Here is an 18,131-nt window from a genome sequence, read left to right as displayed (position 1 = left end):
GGATGCCAAACACAGCTTTTTGTATTTGATCCTGGAGACCATAGGGAGCCACTGGAGTTTCTTGAGCTCAGACCTGAGCTTCAGGAAAATCCCTTTGGTGGCGCAATGGAAGATGGACGCCCGCAGCCAGTGCAATAAGTAGGAGCTCTGCGTAGGAGGAAAGGCAAAGACTCAACTCCTGCCCTCCAGGAGGAGGAGGCAGAAGGCCAGTTTAGACTTCTCTCTGCTCCTTGCCCAAGACGTCCCCATCTCCCAGCCTACCTGGGCACCCGCCATACCCGGGGCACCTGCCCTACCCGGGGCAAGCTAGTGGATGGTCAGCAACGGGCCTGGGGCAGGGGAGAATTGAACACCCAGCACTTTCAAGCGTCATCTGCCTTATGATTTTCTCCACCACTTTCTTAAGTCTAAACAATCAATAAAAACAATAAATCAAGTCCGGATTTGTATTTGCCAATTTCCCCAGTGTAAATGCTCACATTGAAAATTTAACAGCCAGTCTCTCAAGAGCCGGTACAAGCTGGCTCCATGGAATCCTTGGCTATGGCCCAATCTGGAATGCGTGCCCTCCTAACTTCTCCCTCCTCACCTTGGCTCTCCTTTTGAGATGCAGCTCAGACAGCATCTGTAGGAAGCCTTTCCTATTCCCCTGACAGCTTGTACCTTTCCTATGTATTTATACACACACACACAAACACACATATACATATATAAATTCCTTTATATATTATTATTATATATAAAATATACACTATTTTATAATTATAATGTTATATACATTATTCCTGAATTCAAATCCAGTCTCAGATACTCACTTAGCTATGTGACCCTGGATAAGTCACTTAACCTGTGTACCTCAGTTTCTTCATCTGTACAATGGGGATAATCAAAACACCAACCTTCCAGGATAGTTGTAAGGATCAAATGAATATATCATATATATTATATATAATTATATATTATATAATTTATATGTATACATATATATGTATGTATCACCTTTAGGGTAATGTTGAAAATTTTTTAAATATATTCTTGTTTTTCTCCCCCATTCAGTTGTAAGCATCTAGGGCTTGAGTAGGGATTGTTTCATGCTTTGTGCTTGCATCCCCTGCCTAGCACAGGGCCTGGCACATAGTAGGTGTTTAATAAATACTTGTCAATTGATTGATATGCCAGAGACTTCAAAGGTCTGAACAATGAAAGTGCTACCTGTACTCTGGGGCTATAAAAAGAAAGCTGGTGAGCATCCTCTCCAAATAGAAAGCTATTTCTAGGGGGAGCTAGGTGGTGAAGTGGATGGAGCACCGGCCCTGGAGTCAAGAGGAGCTGTTTAAATCCAGCCTCAGACGTGTAACACTCACTAGCTGTGTGGCTCTGGGCAAGTTCCTTAACTCCAATTGCCTCACTGCCCCCCCCAAAAGAAAGCTATTTCTATAACCTTTTAAGGTTCACAAAGGACTTTCCTCTCAGCACATTTAGGGAGTCATCCCTGAGATTTAGAGGTGGAAAGGAGATGGATAAAAAGCTAAGTCCAACCCTCCCATTTTGCAGATGAGAAAACTGAGACCCAGCGGCATAAAGGGACTTGCTTAAAGCCGCATAGTCAGTTGAACGGCATCCCCTGACTCCAAATCCAGGGCTCTTTCCATTATACCAACAGTTCTCAAAATGTGGTCCCTGCATCCTGGGTGGGGGGGTGTGTCGCCAGATTCCCTTTCAGTGGGTCCTCAAGGTCAAAAGTATTTTCATACTAAGATGCTATTAATCTAGTAAAATAATCCTCTTCTTTCACCTGCATTTCCCAGATGTGATCAGTTGCCATGTAGAATTTGGTCTCCATGTTATCTCTGCTGCATCTCTCATATCCATACTCTTGACTCCCTCGAACTCAGGCCCTCATCCTTCCCATCTGGCCATGATACTGGCCTCTTCCCTGGTTTCCTGCTCTTCAGTCTCTCCTCTTCCCAGTGCATTGTGGTATATAGCAGCCAAAATAATGTTCTTAAGCTGTGGCACTAACCTTGTCACCCGCCTCTGCACAAAAATCTTCAGAGGCTCTCCAGGTAGATAAAACAGAAACTCCTTGGGCCGGGTCTGTGATTCAAGCCCTTCCATGATCTGGCTCCTACCTGTGTTTCCGGCTTCATTTCATCTTACCCACATTCATTTACTCTGAATTCTGACCAAACTGAATCACTAGCCCTTCCCCAAATTTGATGTGTTATCTTTCACCTCCGTGCATTCGTGAAAGCTCTTCCCTTGGTGCGAATGCACTCCCTTTTCCTCTGTCTTTCTCCTTTCTCTAAGGTTCAGCCATGGCTTCTTTTGGCAAATCTTTCCCAATCTCCCTTTGGCTGAAAGAGTTCTCTTCTGGCCTTCACATTTTGCTAAAGGCTTTTGTCTGGATCTTTCCTTTCCCCATTACATCTCACCTTATAGAATGTAAGCTCTCTGAAGGAAGGAATTATGTCATATAACCCTAGGCCTCCATAGTGCCTCCCACATATTGGGCATTTAATCAAAGCTTGTGAAACATTTGGGAATGAGAAGTGAACAGCCAGATAGATTAAGGAGGCGCTGATAATAATAACTCTTTGTATTTTGTGTATGGTAATATTAATTTTATTTGGTATTTGTTAATTTCAGAATTAAAAATAAAGAAAAATGTGTTAAAAGCAGCCTAGGCTCAGAACCTGCTCCCCCTAGCCTTACTTGCATTGGTCCCCAGAGTGCCTGTATCTTGCCCTCAAGGTTCTAGGGGTAACTCTGAGGGGTTGAGGTAATTCTCCTAACACTGAAGATCCTGATTTCTCAGCTAGTATGTACCCACCAATATCACTTGGCCAGTTCTCTCTTCAATATTATCTAACTGATGATTATATCAAGTACTGGAACCCGGAGTCAGGAAGATGAGTTCAAATCCAGTCTCAGCTACTTATTTAGCTGTGTGACCCTGGACAAGTCACTTAGCCTGTGTACCTCAGTTTCTTCGCCTGTACAATTGGGGATAATCAAAATACCAACCTTCCAGGATTGTTGTGAGGACCAAATGAAATAATATTGTAAAGCACTCTGTAAACCTTAAAATGCCATAGGAATGCTATCGATCAATCAACATTTATGAAGAAGCTACTATGTGCTAATGGGTATTAGTATTGTTAGTGCCCTACTCTCTGAACGAGCCACCTTGCCTCCCCGTCCGTTGTCCCCTTCTCCCACAGGTGAGTTCCTTTCCAAACCTTCAGTTTGAGGAAGGGTGGGGGCAGCTACTCTTCACTGTGAGGATTTCACCAACACGTTCTACCCTTAGTGCCTTCCCTCCCCCTTCCCCAAACTTGTGTGCGGTCCTCTCCTGTTAGAATGTAAACTTCTTGAGGACAAGGACTTTCTTTTTGCTGTGCATGTGCCCCCAGCATAGCACAGAGCTCCGAACTTATTAAGCTCTTAGTAAATGCTTATTGGCCTGACTTGAATATCAGTTCACTCCACAGCGCCTCAATATAATTGATAACCAGTTAACTTCGCCTCACTTTAACAAAGGGATGTTTACTGGAAACAAAAAAAGTGAGCCCCGAATAACAAAAACATCCCCCACAGCCCCGAGCGGTCTCGGTGGGAGAAGAGAGTGAACTCATGTAAATTGACTGCCACAAACATTCCTCCCCCCCAAGTTCTAGGCAGCCGATGGATGGCCCGTTCTGTCCCTCCCGGGCAGGACTAGACGTCCTACGTGCTGCTAGAGCCGCTGGAGCTCCTCAGAGCGGGATCTTTTCCAGCCTCAAGCGCAGACCCCGCCATGGACTCCAGTTGCTGGACGTCCCCCGTAGAGTCCAGCTGCTCAAACTCTACCACAGACTACGGTTTCTGGACCTTTTTTCTCTGTTAGAAGGTCAGAAGGTTTGGACCCGGTCTGTTCCGCTGTGTCTCAGATTCTTATTCATCTACAAAACAAACACTAACCAAAGAAACAAAGGAAAACGAGGTGCCAGGTGTTCGGAGCCAGGTATTGGGGGCGGGGAGTGAAAAGAGGAGTGAGGTTACAACCAAGGATCAACTACCCAGCCTAAATGAGCATGATCTTTCAGGGGAGGAGATGAATATTCAAGGAAATAGGGGACTTCCAAACCTTCCTGATAAAAAGACCAGAGCTCAACAGAAAATTTGATCTTCAAATACAAGACTCAAGAGAGACACAAAAAGGTAAACGGGACAGAAAGTAACAACATGTGATTAATAAGGGCAAACTCTTTACATTCCTACAAGGAAAGATAACACTTGAGAACTGTATTGTTATTACACCATGTTAAAGGGGTATACATAGAGGGGGTGGGTATAAATTGACTTTGATGTAATGATAAAAAAAAAATCTAATCAAGTGGGTTAAATGGATCCAAGTAAGTGGATTAATCTGATCTAACTAAGAACATGTATTGAGAGAAAAGGAAAGGAGGAGGCAGACAAGGGTAAATTACATTACAGGAAAAGGCATAAAAACCTATTACAGCAGAGGGAAAGAAGAGAGGGAGATGAGCATTGTTTGAACCTTAGTCTCATCAGATTTGGCTCAAGAAGGGAATAACATAATCAGTTAGGTACTAATATTGATAGACTTAACCCTTTTTAGCAATACAAGGATCTAAGACATCTCCAAAGGCTTCATGATGGAAAATGCTATCCACATCCAAAAAAAGAACTGTGGAGTTTGAAGGCAGATTGAAGCATACTATTTGCTATTTTTTTTCTTCTGTTGTGTTTTGTTTCCTCTTTCTGGCAGTGCCTCCTATTGGTTCTAATTCTTACTTATAACATCACTAATGTGAAAATACGTTTAATAAGAATGTATATGTATAGCCTATATCAGATTGCACGCCATCTTAGGGAGGGAGATGGGAAGGAAGGGGGAGAAAAATTTAAAACTCAAAAGCTTATGGAAGTGATAAATTGATAAATTAATAAATTTATATTAAATAAATTAATAAAAATAAATTAATTAAACTTAAAATAATAATAAAAATAAAATAAATTTAATTTAAAAATATATTAATTAAAAAAAAGAGAGAGAAGAGGAGTGAGGGAGGGAGGCTGAGACCTTTCTCCCCACTTGGGGGCCCAGAGAAGTTCTTCCTCTACTCCACCTGAAAGCCACATGGGAAGAAAGGGAGATTTTGTATCTTTCATGCCTTTTGTAGGAATTCTTCCAGCTCGACAGCCAGTTCATCAGCTCAGTGTCAAAATGCCTAAGCAGATAAGAAACAATCACAGAATACACTGAGAGCATGCTGGGATGAGGAGGTCAAGGCTTTCCAAGACCCATCCCTTGACTCAAGCTCACCTAGGCTTCCTATGGGTGTACAGAGCCAGACAACCCTCCAAGGATACTGGGAAAAACAAAACCAAAGTCAACTACTCTCCTTCTTCTGGGTGCACCCTCCTGCCCCTTTTTGCCCCTATGCCTTTGGAGCTGACATCCAAACAGAAACACTCAGATATTAATAAATTGTTTCTGATCGACTCCTGTTAAAATAGAGTACAGAGTTTTCTTCCCTGCTCTTCACTCTAGCTCAGCCCAACGTCAGCATCTCTAGTATCCGTCCTTTTCTCTCCATCCCTATGGACGGGGCTGTCACCCTAATTCAGACCCTCAGCACCTTTTACCTGGAATCTGGCCATAGCCTCCGAATTAGCATTCCTGTCTCCAGTTTTTCCCATTCTTCAATCCATTTCTCCATAGCTGCCAAACTGACACTTCTAAAGCAGAGGTTTGATCACATCACCCACCTCCTCAAAAAGTAGCTTCCTATTACCTCTAAGATAAAGTTAAATTCCTCTGACATTTCAAGTCCCTTATAATCTGGCTCCAACATGTCTTTCTAGACTAATTTCAAATTACTCTACTTCATGTACTCTGTTCCATACGAACTGATCTTCTTTCCGTTCCTTGCACATAATACCCCATTTCTCACCTCCATGCCTTTGCATAAACCGTGTGGAAGCATAGTGAAAACAGCCTTCTGAGTATATCTAGAAATACTGAGAAATAATAGTTCTCTCAAGTGCCGTTTTCAGACTTTTAGAAAGGAAGAAGTTTGGGGCAGGTAGGCGACTGCAGTGAATAGCTCTCTGGCCTTGGAGTCAGGAGGACCTGAGTTCAAATTTGGCCTCAGACACTTGACACTTACTAGCCGCGTGACGCTGGGCAAGTCACTTAACCTCAATTGCCTCACCAAAAAAAAAAAAAAAAATCAACCAAAAACAAACAAACAAAAAAAAAAACACAAACAAAGGTGACCTCAGACTCCTACTATCTGTGTGACCCGGGGCAAGTCACTAAACCTCTTTGGAAGAAGAAGAAAGGAGGGTGTTAGGATGGGATAAAAGAACAAAAAGACTTTTCTTAGAAAATAAACTTGCTCTCTTCAGAGGCAAAAGATTAAGATAAAAATTTTGGGGAAGACTTCTCTTAGTTTAACTTTCCAAGTGAGGAAGGAATGGGGCGATGACTTCGTTGCTTAATTCTGGAATATTAACCCAGACTATATTTTAAGATAGATTTTCCTATTCAAGATTCCTATAAATGTTACCTGAAATCGTCTTGGGCAGAGAGTCACAGCAGAGGGCATGGAGAGCTCTGCCAGTCTAGACATCTCTTGCCAAGCTAGAAATGTCTTAGATTAATGTTATAGATTAAGGTTTAATTAAAATAAAATGATTTCTGGCTGACTTGAACCTAAACCACATAGTCTGGTGTTACTATTAATTCTTTTTCTTGAACAGCTGTTAAGGCCCATTCCTGGAATGCTTTCCCTCCTCATCACTTTCTCTTTTTTTCCATTCTTAATTTTAAAAAATTTTGATTTTCAGTTCCAAAATCTCTCCCTCCCCCACCCATTGAGAAGGCAAGAAAAACATTCCCATTATCCACAAGAAGTCATTCAAAGCATTTCCACAGTAGCGATGTTGGGGGGAGGAAAAGCAGAAAAAAAAAAAAAGCAAAAAACTATCTCTCCCTGCCCCCCCACGTAAACTATTTGAAGGTAAGGACTGTTTTATCAGTGTCTGTATCTCCAGAGCCTGGCACCATACTCCACACATAGCAAGTGCTTAAAAAGTGGTTGAATAGAATTTTGTTTCATAAGTTTTTGTGTGTTATATGTTAATAGGTAGCATTTAAATAGCACTTTTAGGAAGCACTTTACAAATATCTCCTTTTTTTGTTTTGTTTTTTGCTTTGGCAATCGGGGTTAAGTGACTTGCCCAGGATCACACAGCTAGTAAGTGTCAAGTGTCTGAGGTTGGATTTGAACTCAGGTCCTCCTGACTCCAAGGCCAGAGCTCTATCCACTACACCACCGAGCTGCCCCATACAAATAACTCCTTTGATCCTCATAACAACCCTAGAAGGTAGGGGCTATTGTTATCTCCACTTTGCAGATGAGGAAACTGAGTCAAACAGAGGTTAAGTGACTTGTCCAGGTTCGTGTAGCTAGTGAGTGTCTGAAGCTGGATTTGAACACAGGTCTTCCTGACTCCCAAGGTCAGTGCTCTAACCACTGAGCTACCTAGTGCCTCAAGGTAGTATTGCCTTACTAGACGTCACAAGCACAGATTATCTAAATTTTGTATTCCCCCGCCCCACCCCTCCCCAAGCCCAGCCCCAGCTGTGTGTACAGCACTTGGCACACAGCATAGGCTCAGTAAATATGGGGATTGAATAAGTAACTGAAAGGAAAAAAGTCATCTATCTTCACCTATTTCCGAGGAAGGAAATGGCCCAGGACTGAAGTTTACCATGGCTGTCTCTCTGCCGTTGAGGGATAAAGTATTTTTTTCCCATGACAAAGATCACTCCATTTATTTACATGGAACTGGGGGGCCGGGGTGGGGACGAAGCACCTGTCTCTACTATCTTGGTGTCCAGCCCCAGCTTTAAACCTACTTCCTCCTTCAGACAGGGTTTTCTGGCATAGAAGACAAAAGGAAGACATGGGTGGGAGGTGGGGGGCATCCCTCAGCCAGCAACCCTTCTACCTCTGTGTGTATTGCAAACTCTCCCTGCCTTCTCCTGGGTGATTCTGGCCCATGTAGCCTCTCCCTGCTACTCACATTTTTTCTCTGCTTACGCTGCTACTAATTTGGACAGTCAACAAGCATTTCAGAAGATCCTTCTGGTGCTAGGCTCAGTGATAATCAATGTGGATACCAAAAAAGAGCAAAAAACATTCCCTGCTCTCAAAAAGTTCCCTTTCTCATAGGGGAGGCAACGCGCAAACAGCATGTATAGACAGGACCAACTGGAAATAATCCACCGAGGCCAGGCGTGAGCATTAAAGGGGATTGAAAATGCTTCTTGCAGAAGGTAGGACTTTAGCTGAGATTTGAAGAAAGCCAGGGAAGCCCGGAGGTGTGGAGAAAGAGGGAATGTTTTCAGGCAGCCAGGCACCCGGGAGAAGGCTCATGCAGGAGATGGAGCGTTAAGCACTGGGAACATCATCTCTCACCCACATTATTGCAACAGTCTCCTAATTGTTCTTTCTGCCACACCAGTCCTCCCTCCACCCAACTGCCAAAAATGTTCTTCTGACCCATATCACTCCCCTGCCCCCCTCAACAAACTCCACTAGCTTCTCATTGCCTCTAGGAGAAAATATTGTCAGAGGAAATGACTATACCAACACATTATTTGGCTTTTAAAGCTCGTGACAACCTGGCTCCAATCTATCTTTCAAGCCTCATATATTATTCCCCTTCCTGCATGTTATGGTCCAGTCCAACTATAGCCTTCCTTCCCCCATCTCCATCCCTTTGCATTAAGCATCACTCCTGCCTAGAATGCACTCCCTCCTTGCCTCCCATTATAAAATCACTCAACACACAGCTCAAGCTTCCATATGAAGCCATTCATGATCTCCCAAACTTCTGACCTTCTCTATGCCCTCCCCTTCGACTACCTTGTATTTATTTTACTTGTACTTACAGATGGATTCGTTTCCCTTTAATAAAATGAATGTAAGCTCTCTTTTTGTTTGTTGTTATCACCTGTGCCTAGTACAGTGCTTGGTACATAGTAGGTACTAAATAAATGCTTGTTTATTGACTGACTCCATAAATCCTCTTTAAAGCATATACTCCACGCACTAGAGGTGTCTTTCTGTTTCCTTAGATATTTTAGAGGTGATTATTGAGTCTGTTTTATAGATGAGGAAATTGAGACCTCAGGGACATGGAGAGCTGCCCAAATTCACCCAGCCCCTTTGTGGAGAGCCTGGACTACACCCTGGGTCTTCTTAGTAACAGCCCAGGGCTGTCATAGACAGCCTGCCAGAAGGCAAGCAGCTGAGTCTATCAGCTAGAAATAGGTAACCCTGTCCTCGTGACAGGGAGTGCCGCTGGTATTTCCCCCCCTCGTCAACAAGACTTCCATTTGAGATTGTTGGTTTGGGGTCCCATCGTCACCATTTTCATCTGGGACCCTGTAGCTGAGTCACCAGCTTGCAATACTTCGGGGCTGGCAAGGGATTAGCCTTCAGCAGCTAAAAATAAGGTTGGTCAAAATAGCAGGACTGCTAGGGATGATGGGAAAGAAGTAAACAACCCAGTGGGCATTTGCAGGTGCTGAAGTGACTGAAAGACACCGCAAGGGAAAAAATCATGATAACCTGTGATTTTCTCCTTTTTTTTTTTTGGCATTGATTTTTAACTACACACACACACACACACACACACACACACACATTTGTTTGTTTTGTTTTTATGTCACCTTAATTTCTCAATAGTTTCCCACTCTTTCCACACTCAGAATAGTGATTTTTTATAATAAAGAATAAAAAAGAAGTCAGGAAGAAAAATGGGTCTGTAAAATTAACCAACACTTCTTTTGAAGGCGTATGCTATGTTCCATACCCATCTTCCCATCATCCCCCACTGAGATGTGCATCACCATCCGTATCTCTTCCTTGAGGCCAATTCAGGCTATTTTAATTCCATGGCAGTATCATTTTCTTTGTTCTTTCTGTTCATGTTGTTGTAGTCACTGCGTATGTTATATTCTTGGTTAGGCTTAATTCACTCTACATCAGTTCATGTAAGCATTACCATGCTGTATCTTTCAAATTTCTTATTTCTTATTGCACAATAATATTCCATTCCATTACATAGGTAGCACAGCAGATAGAGTGCCCAGCCTGGAGTCAGGAGGACCTGAATTCAAATCTAGCCTCAGACACGTACTAGCTGTGTGACTGGGCAAGTCACTTAACCCTGTTTGCTTCATGAGCTGGAGAAGAAGGAAATGGCAAACCACTCCAGTATCTTTTGCTGAGGAAATGCCCAAATGAAGTCACGAAGAGTCAGACACGACTGAAATGACTAAATAGTGACAATTCCGTTATATTTCTACACCACAATTTGTTTAGCCATTTCCCAGTGCATGGGCATTTACTTTGTTTCTAGTTCTTTGTACTGCTACAAATATTTTGGTGTAGGTGGAATCTTTCCAGAATGGTTTGACCAATTGATAGTTTTGTTGTTCAGTCGTGTCCGACTTCTTGACCCCATTTGGGTTTTCTTGACAAAGATACTGGAGTGGTTTGCCCTTTCCTTCTCCAGTTCATTTTACAGATGAGGAAACCGAGGCAGAGAGGGTTAAGTGACTTGCCCAAGGTCACCCAGCTACCTTTGTTTGAGGCCAGATTTGAACTCAGAAAGATGAGTCTTCCTGACTCCAGGCCCTGCACTCTATCTACTGCACCAACTAGCTACCTTCATTGATAGCTTTACCAAGAGTACATCCCTGTTAATTCTGCAATCCCTCTAGCATGAACCATATCCCATCTTTTCTCATTTATTGGATGTGAGTTGAAATCTCAGAGTTAATGTGACTCTTTCTTCCTCTCCTCAAATTCTTTTCTTAAATCAAGTTGGGCTAATTTGCTCCTTCCTCCTCCCTGGCAGAAGGTAAATCCTTTAGTCTTTGCCCAGATTTGCCTTTAATTAGAACCTCTCCCTAAGAAGGATCTAACTCCCTTTAGAACACCATGTTTCCAAGGGCCCATGCTGGTTCCTGAAGATAATGGTGGCTCCAGGCCAGCTTCCCTCACAAGATTCTCTGGAATAGACCCAGTGCTCTAGGACAACTCCCTTTGGAAGCTATAGTCGGCGGATGGAGAACTGCAAATAACTCTCCTTCCTTTTCTTCCTACTCATCCCCAGATAACAAAGATGAATCCCCCCTATTTAAAGACAAAGTCAGGAAGTGCCATCCTCTAAGAAAAAAAAGCCAACCATATATCCAGACTGTATAGATGCAATTCATTGTCTACAAAAACGTTTCTGAGTTATAAGTATTTATCTTGTCCTTTATTTGTAAATAATGTAAATAACTCTTTATTTGAGTTATCTTACTGGAATGTCACAATAACGGTGTGGAATATAGAGTCCAAATATTATAGCTGTTTCACATGTAGCATCTGGGGAGCACCCCCATCCCCCCAACAGTGGAAGGGAATCAGGGAAGGGCAAGAAGTGCTTTACATGGATTCTCTTATTTGAGATTTCAAGGATGATTCCTTTTAGAGCTGGAAGGGTCCTCAGAGACGATCTCTCCCATACTGGACCCACTATACAGAAGAGGCAACTGAGGCTTAGAGAAGGCCATTGTGCAGACTGCTCCCCATGACTGGAATGCTTTCCCTCTCCTCATTTTCACCTCTTAGACTCCATAACTAATAACAACAACTTGCATTTATATAGTGCCTGCTATGTGTCAGGTACTGTGCTAAGTACTTTTACAAATATCTCATTTGATCCTTACAACAACTCTGTAATGTGGGTGTTATTCTGAACCTCATTTTACAAATGTAGAAAGTGAGGCAAACAGAGGTTAAGTGACTTGCCCAGGATCATAAAGCTAGTAAGTATCTGAGGATAGATTTTAACTCAGATCTTCCTGACTCCAGGCCTAGCACTCTATCCATTGTATCACCAGCTGCTTCACGTGGAATTCCAGAATAGCTATCCCAGGTTCAAGGTAGTCTGTGGATTCATATCCAAACAAAACCATAACTCATGAGCCCACACCAGTGTGTTTACATTTACTGATCAGTCAGAGGATACAATTAGTTCAAAGCAAAGGCATTTAATGAAATAGAATAGTAAGTAAAATCACAATAGCTCATTTTCTCTATAAACCTAGGGAATAATCTCCCACAAATATGTACACTGTCAGTAGGTAGAGTGAGTATACACAGGGATCATGCATGAGGAGCTCTTAGGTAGGGAACAGGTGTAGCCAAGAACATGCTGGCCTCAGACAGTCTTGTGGTGTTTTCTGGGCATGTAGTCTCTGCAGGGAATTTCTGTCTCAATCAGCTACTGGGCTTCATCTCTTCATTCAAATCAAATCAATTCAACAAGAATTTATTTTCTTTTTAAAAATATTATTTATTTATTTTTAGTTTTCAACATTCACTTTTATAAGATTTTGAGTTCTAAATTTTCCCCCTCCCTTGTCTCCTCCTCCCAAGATGGCATGCAATCTGTTATAGGCTATACATGTGCAATCATATTAAACATATTTCCACATTAGTCATGTTATGAAAGAAGAATCAGAACAAAAGGGAAAAACCACGAGAAAGAAAAAACAAAAAACAACCAAAAAGAGAAAATAGTATGCTTCAATCTGCATTCAGACTCCATAGTTCTTTCTCTGAATGTGGATAGCATTTTTCATCATGAGTCTCTAGGAATTGTCTTAGATCATTGCATTGCTCAGAAGGGCTAAGTCTAACAAAGTTGGTCACCAAACAATGTTGCTGTTACTGTGTACAAGGTTCTGCTGGTTCTGCTCACTTCACTCAGCATCAGTTCATATAAGTCTTTCCAGGTTTTTCTGAAACCCACCTGTTCACCATTTCTTATGGAATAATTGTATTCCATTACATTCATAAACCACAACTTGTTAAGTCATTCCCCAATTGATGGGCATCCCCTTAATTTCCAATTCTTTGCCACCACGGAAAGAACTGCTATAAATGTTTTTGTACATGTTGGTCCTTTTCCCATTTTTATGATCTCTTTGGGATACAGACCTAGTTGTGGTATTGCTAGATCAAAGGGTATGTAGTTTTATAGTCCTGCTGGCATAGTTCCAAATTGCTTTCCAGAATGGTTGGATCAGTTCACAACTCCACCAACAATGCATTAGTGTTCTGATTTTCCCAAATCTTCTCCAACATTTATCATTTTCCTGTCTTGTCATGTTAGCCAATCTGATAGGTGTGATGTGGTACCTCAGAGTTGTTTTGATTTGCATTTCTCTAATCATTAGTGGTTTAGAGCACTTTTCATATGGCTACAGATAACTTTAATTTCTTCATCTGACAACTGCCTGTTCATATCCTTTGACAATGTATCAATTGGGAAATGACTTCAGTGAGAATTTATTAAGTACTTACTATATACCAGGCACAGTCCGAAGCCCTGAAAATAAAGGATGTCTGGTTCAGACCCTTCCCCAAAATGTAAGGCCACCTTCCAGACACCTAGGTTTTGTATATGTTTCCCCTAATAGAATATAAGGTCCTTGAGGGTGGAGATTTTTTTCGTATTTATTTTTGCATCTTCCAAGCCTAGTATGATGCCTGTCATATAGTAGGTGCTTAATAAATATTTCATGATAGTGTGGCAAGAGAATTTCTGACTCAGCTTTATTACCTTGTTAATATGAGCAGGTCATGGAACTAGCTGGAGGCTAAGGACATCAATTACAAGCACTGTGTTAACCGGTTAGTTTTTTTGCTCTGTCTAAAAATTAACAGCTTGAGATATCAGCTATAACTCTGTGTTTATTGGGTAGTTCCCTGTTTTACCTGATAGAAGTCTTCCCTTTCTGTCATTCCTTCTTTGGTCTGTAAACATCATCTTCCCTCATTTACTCTTTCAAATGTTGTTATTGTTTTGCCCTCCATTCTAGAAGAGGACCATGATACCATGGAGATGATGCTACAATATGCAAGTGAATTGGATTACAATGAGGCAGGGCTGTGCGGAGTCACCAACTTCACTTTCTCCTCTGGAGACATCTGCGTCCAGTGGCCGGATATCAATCAGGACAACTGGAAATAGCTCTGGATGCAGACTCTTTGAAGTACCATTGTATCCATCCTGCTTTTGTAACCAAAACCTATATGAGGTTTCTGAAACTGGTCATCAGGGCATGAGGTGCTAAGTAACAGGGTGGTGGCACAATCAGAGGTGAGAGACAGGAGCATGTACAGAGATGTGATGAAGGCAGGGTCAACAGGACTTGGATTTGGGTGGGGGGTGAGAGACAGTGAGGAGTCAAGGCTGACACCTAGATTTCAAGCTTGGGTGACGGGGAGGATGGTAGTGCTCTCAAGGATAATAGGAAAGTTGGAAAGAAGGGAGGGTTTCTTAGGGAAGAAATAATGAGTTGTTTGGGACACGGTGAACTTAATGTATCTATGGAATATCCATTTAGAGATATTCAATAGGCAGGTGGAGATGGGAGACTGGAGGTCAGAAGAGGTAATGTCAGGAGGTAGTGCCTTCCAGACACGGGGGAGAGGAGGGAGAGCTTGCACAATGTCATGGAGGCAGAGGTCGAATTCTGTGAAAGGGGAATAGCTAGCAGGCCAGAGAGTTGTAAAGAAGAGTAACGTGAAATAAGACTGGGAAGTTAGTCAGGAATCCCAGCCTGAAAGGAAGCCTGCACTTCTATCATTCTGAGGCCGCAGAGCTTTCCAGCTGACTGGTAACAGCCCAGTTCAGTCCCGTTCTGCTGAAACACCAAAGGAGCCAGCCCGTGGTCTGTTGCTTAGACACAAATGCAGGTTTGGAACTAGAGGAGCCCAGGAACAGCAATCAGGCTCTGCCCTGGATCAGACCACTGTAAGAGCAATGGAAGCTGGCGGGTCCCCAGCATGAGCTTTCCTTGAGATGTTGGGATGACACAGAACTCAGTACCCCAAGAAAGCAACAGCAGACCAGTCCAGAGCTTCCCTCCAGAAGAGGCTCTGTTCACAGAGCCTGGCCCTAACATCACGTACAAAGTCAGAAAGCACACCAGAAGAACGAGCAAGCAAAAAAAAAAAAAAAAAAGAATCTCACCATAGAAAGTTATTGTGGTGACAGAAAAGGGTCAAGATACAAACTTGAAAAAGAGAATGATTTCAAAACATCTATGAGCAAAGCCTCAATGAAAAACACAGGTTAGACACAAGTTCAACCAGAATTTCCAGAACAAGTGAAGAAAGAGTTTAAAAAAATTTTAATAAATGAAATAGGAACACTAGGAGGAAAAATCGGAAAATATTTGAGAGCTATAGAAGAAGGAATAGGAAAAGGAACTAATAATTTGACATAGGAGGCATAAAACTGAGCCCAAGCGACAGACTCCTTGAAAATTAAAATGGACCAAATAGAAGCTGATAACTTCATGAGGCAACAGGAAATATATTTTTTTGTTTTTCATCCTTTATTTTTTTAAAATTAATTTATTTTTAATTACCAACAATCACTTCCATGAGCTTTTGAGTTTTAAATTTTTATCCCTCTCCCTCCCTACCTCCCTCCCCAAGACAGCACTCAATCTGATATAGGCTATGCATATATATTCCTATTACACATATTTTCACATTAGTGATGTTGTAAGTAAGAATTAGAACCAATAGGAGGAACCACCAGAAAGAGGAAACAAGACACAACAGAAGAAAAAAAAATAGCAAATAGTATGCTTCGATCTGCATTCAAACTCCATAGTTCTTTCTTTGGATGTGGATAGCATTAAGAAATATTTTTACATATTAAATTAAAAAGGTTTTGCACAAACAAAACCAATGCAACCAAAATTAGAAGCAAAGCAAAAAACTGGGAAAAATTTTTTACAGCAAGTGTCTCTGATAAAGACTTCATTTCTCAAATATATAGAGAATTGAGTCAAATTTATAAGAATACAAGTCATTCCCCAATTGATAAATGGTCAAGGGATATGAAGAGTTAGTTTTCAGATAAATAAATCAAAGTTATCTATAATCATATGGAAAATGCTCTAAATCACTGTTGATTAGAGAAATGCAAATTAAAACAACTCTGAGGTACCACATCACACCTATCAGATTGGCTAACATGACAGGACAGGAGAATGATAAATGTTGTAGGGGATGTAGGAAAAATGAGATACTAATACACTGTTGGTGGAGATATGAACTGATCCAACTATTCTGGAGAACAATTTGAACTTATGCCCAAAGGACTATAAACTTATGCATATCCTTTGATCCAGCAATACCACTACTAGGCCTGTATCCCAAAGAGATTTTAAAAAATAAAGGAAAAAGGACCTATTTGTACAAGTGTATTTATAGCAGCTCTTTTTGAGGTGGCTAAGAATTGGAAGTTGAGAGGATACCCATCAACTGGGGAATGGCTGAACAGGTTGTGGTATATGATTGTCATGGAATATTATTGTGCTATAAGAAAAGATGAGCAAGATGATTTCAGAAAAGACTTACATGAACTGATGCAGAGTGAAGTGAGCAGAACCAGGAGAACATTGCACCGTAACAGCAATATTGTACGATGAACAACTGTGAATGACTTAGCTATTCTCAGTAATACAATGATCCAAGATAATCCCAAAGGACCCATGATGAAAAATACTATTTGCCTCCAGGGAAAGAATTGAAAGCATCTAAATATAGACTGAAGCAAATTTTTTTGTTTTGTCTTTCTTTCTTTCTTTCCTTCCTCCCTTCCTCTATCCCTCCTTCTTTCTCTTTTTTTTCTTTCCTAGTTCAAATTTTTTCCCACAAAATTTGACTAATATGGAAATATGTTTTGCATGATTGCACATGTATAACAGCAGATTGCTTGCTGTTTCAGGGAAGGGGGAGGGGAGGGAGGAAGGTATAGAATTTGAAACTAAAAACTTTTTAAAAAAATGTTAAAAATTGTTTTTATACATAAGAGGGAATATTTAAAGAGAAATATTTTTAACAGTTTAAACTTTAAAACTTTAAGAAAATTTAACGTACTTCGTAGAAAACACAAATTACCTAGAAAAGAGATCAAGAAGAAAAAATTTAAGAATCATTGGGCTACCTGAAAGAAAGCTATGACCAAAAAAGGAGCCTAGATATTGTATTTGAAGAAATCCTCAGAGAAAACTGGCCAGATCTCTTAGAACAAGAGGGGAAAGTAGAAATAGAAAAAAAAATCCACCAATAACCTCCTGAAAGAAACCTCAAAATGAAAACTCCTGGTAATATTATAGCCAAAATTCAGAGCTTATGCATCAAAGAAAAAATACTGCAAGCAGTCAGAAGGGAAGAATTCAGGCACCCAAGGAGTCACAGTCAGAATCACAATTCAGCAGACACCACTATAAAGGCAGCTAGGTGGTACAGTGGATAGAGCACCTGAGTTCTAATCCTGCCTCAGACATTTACTAGCTATGTGACCCTGGACAAGTCACTTAACCCTGTTTGCCTCAGTTCCTCATTTGTAAAATGAGCTGGAGAAGGAAATGGCAAACCACTCCAATAACTCTGCCAAGAACACCCCAAACAGGGTGGGGAGAATTTGGAATATGATATACTACAAGTCAAAGGATATGGACTTGCAACTAAAAATAGCTTACCCAGAAAAACTGAGTCTAATCCTGCAGGGGGAAAAATATGAATATTTAATGAAATAGAGGACTTCCTGATGAAAAGGCCAGAGCTGCATAGAAACTTTTAATTATAAATACAGGAATTAAGAGAAACATAAAAAGATAAGCATGAATGAAAAGGGATTAAGGAAGGATAAGCAGCTTACATTCTGATATAGAGAGGATGATCCATGTGTCCCCTCTGAACCTTATCATTATCAGGGATCATAGGGGGACTCTGATTAGATAGAAGGCCAGGGAATGGTTCTGTTGCACCTTGATGTTCTTAAAAAAAGAAGGAAAAGGAGGAGAAGATAAATACACTGGGGGAGGAAAGGAAGTGGTTTGGTAAAATGATCTCATGTAATTGGGGTGCACAAGTAGAAATTTATGAAAAAAGACAGGGATGGGGCAGGGATGTTGTTAGACTCAAATGAGATAATGGATGTAAAGCATTTTG

The sequence above is a fragment of the Vombatus ursinus genome, unplaced genomic scaffold, assembly GCF_900497805.2.
Source record: "Vombatus ursinus unplaced genomic scaffold, bare-nosed wombat genome assembly UNPS02014775.1, whole genome shotgun sequence".
Classification (NCBI taxonomy): Eukaryota; Metazoa; Chordata; class Mammalia; order Diprotodontia; family Vombatidae; genus Vombatus; species Vombatus ursinus.
The sequence above is the reverse complement of the archived record's forward strand: the minus strand, read 5'-3'. Positions refer to the sequence as shown.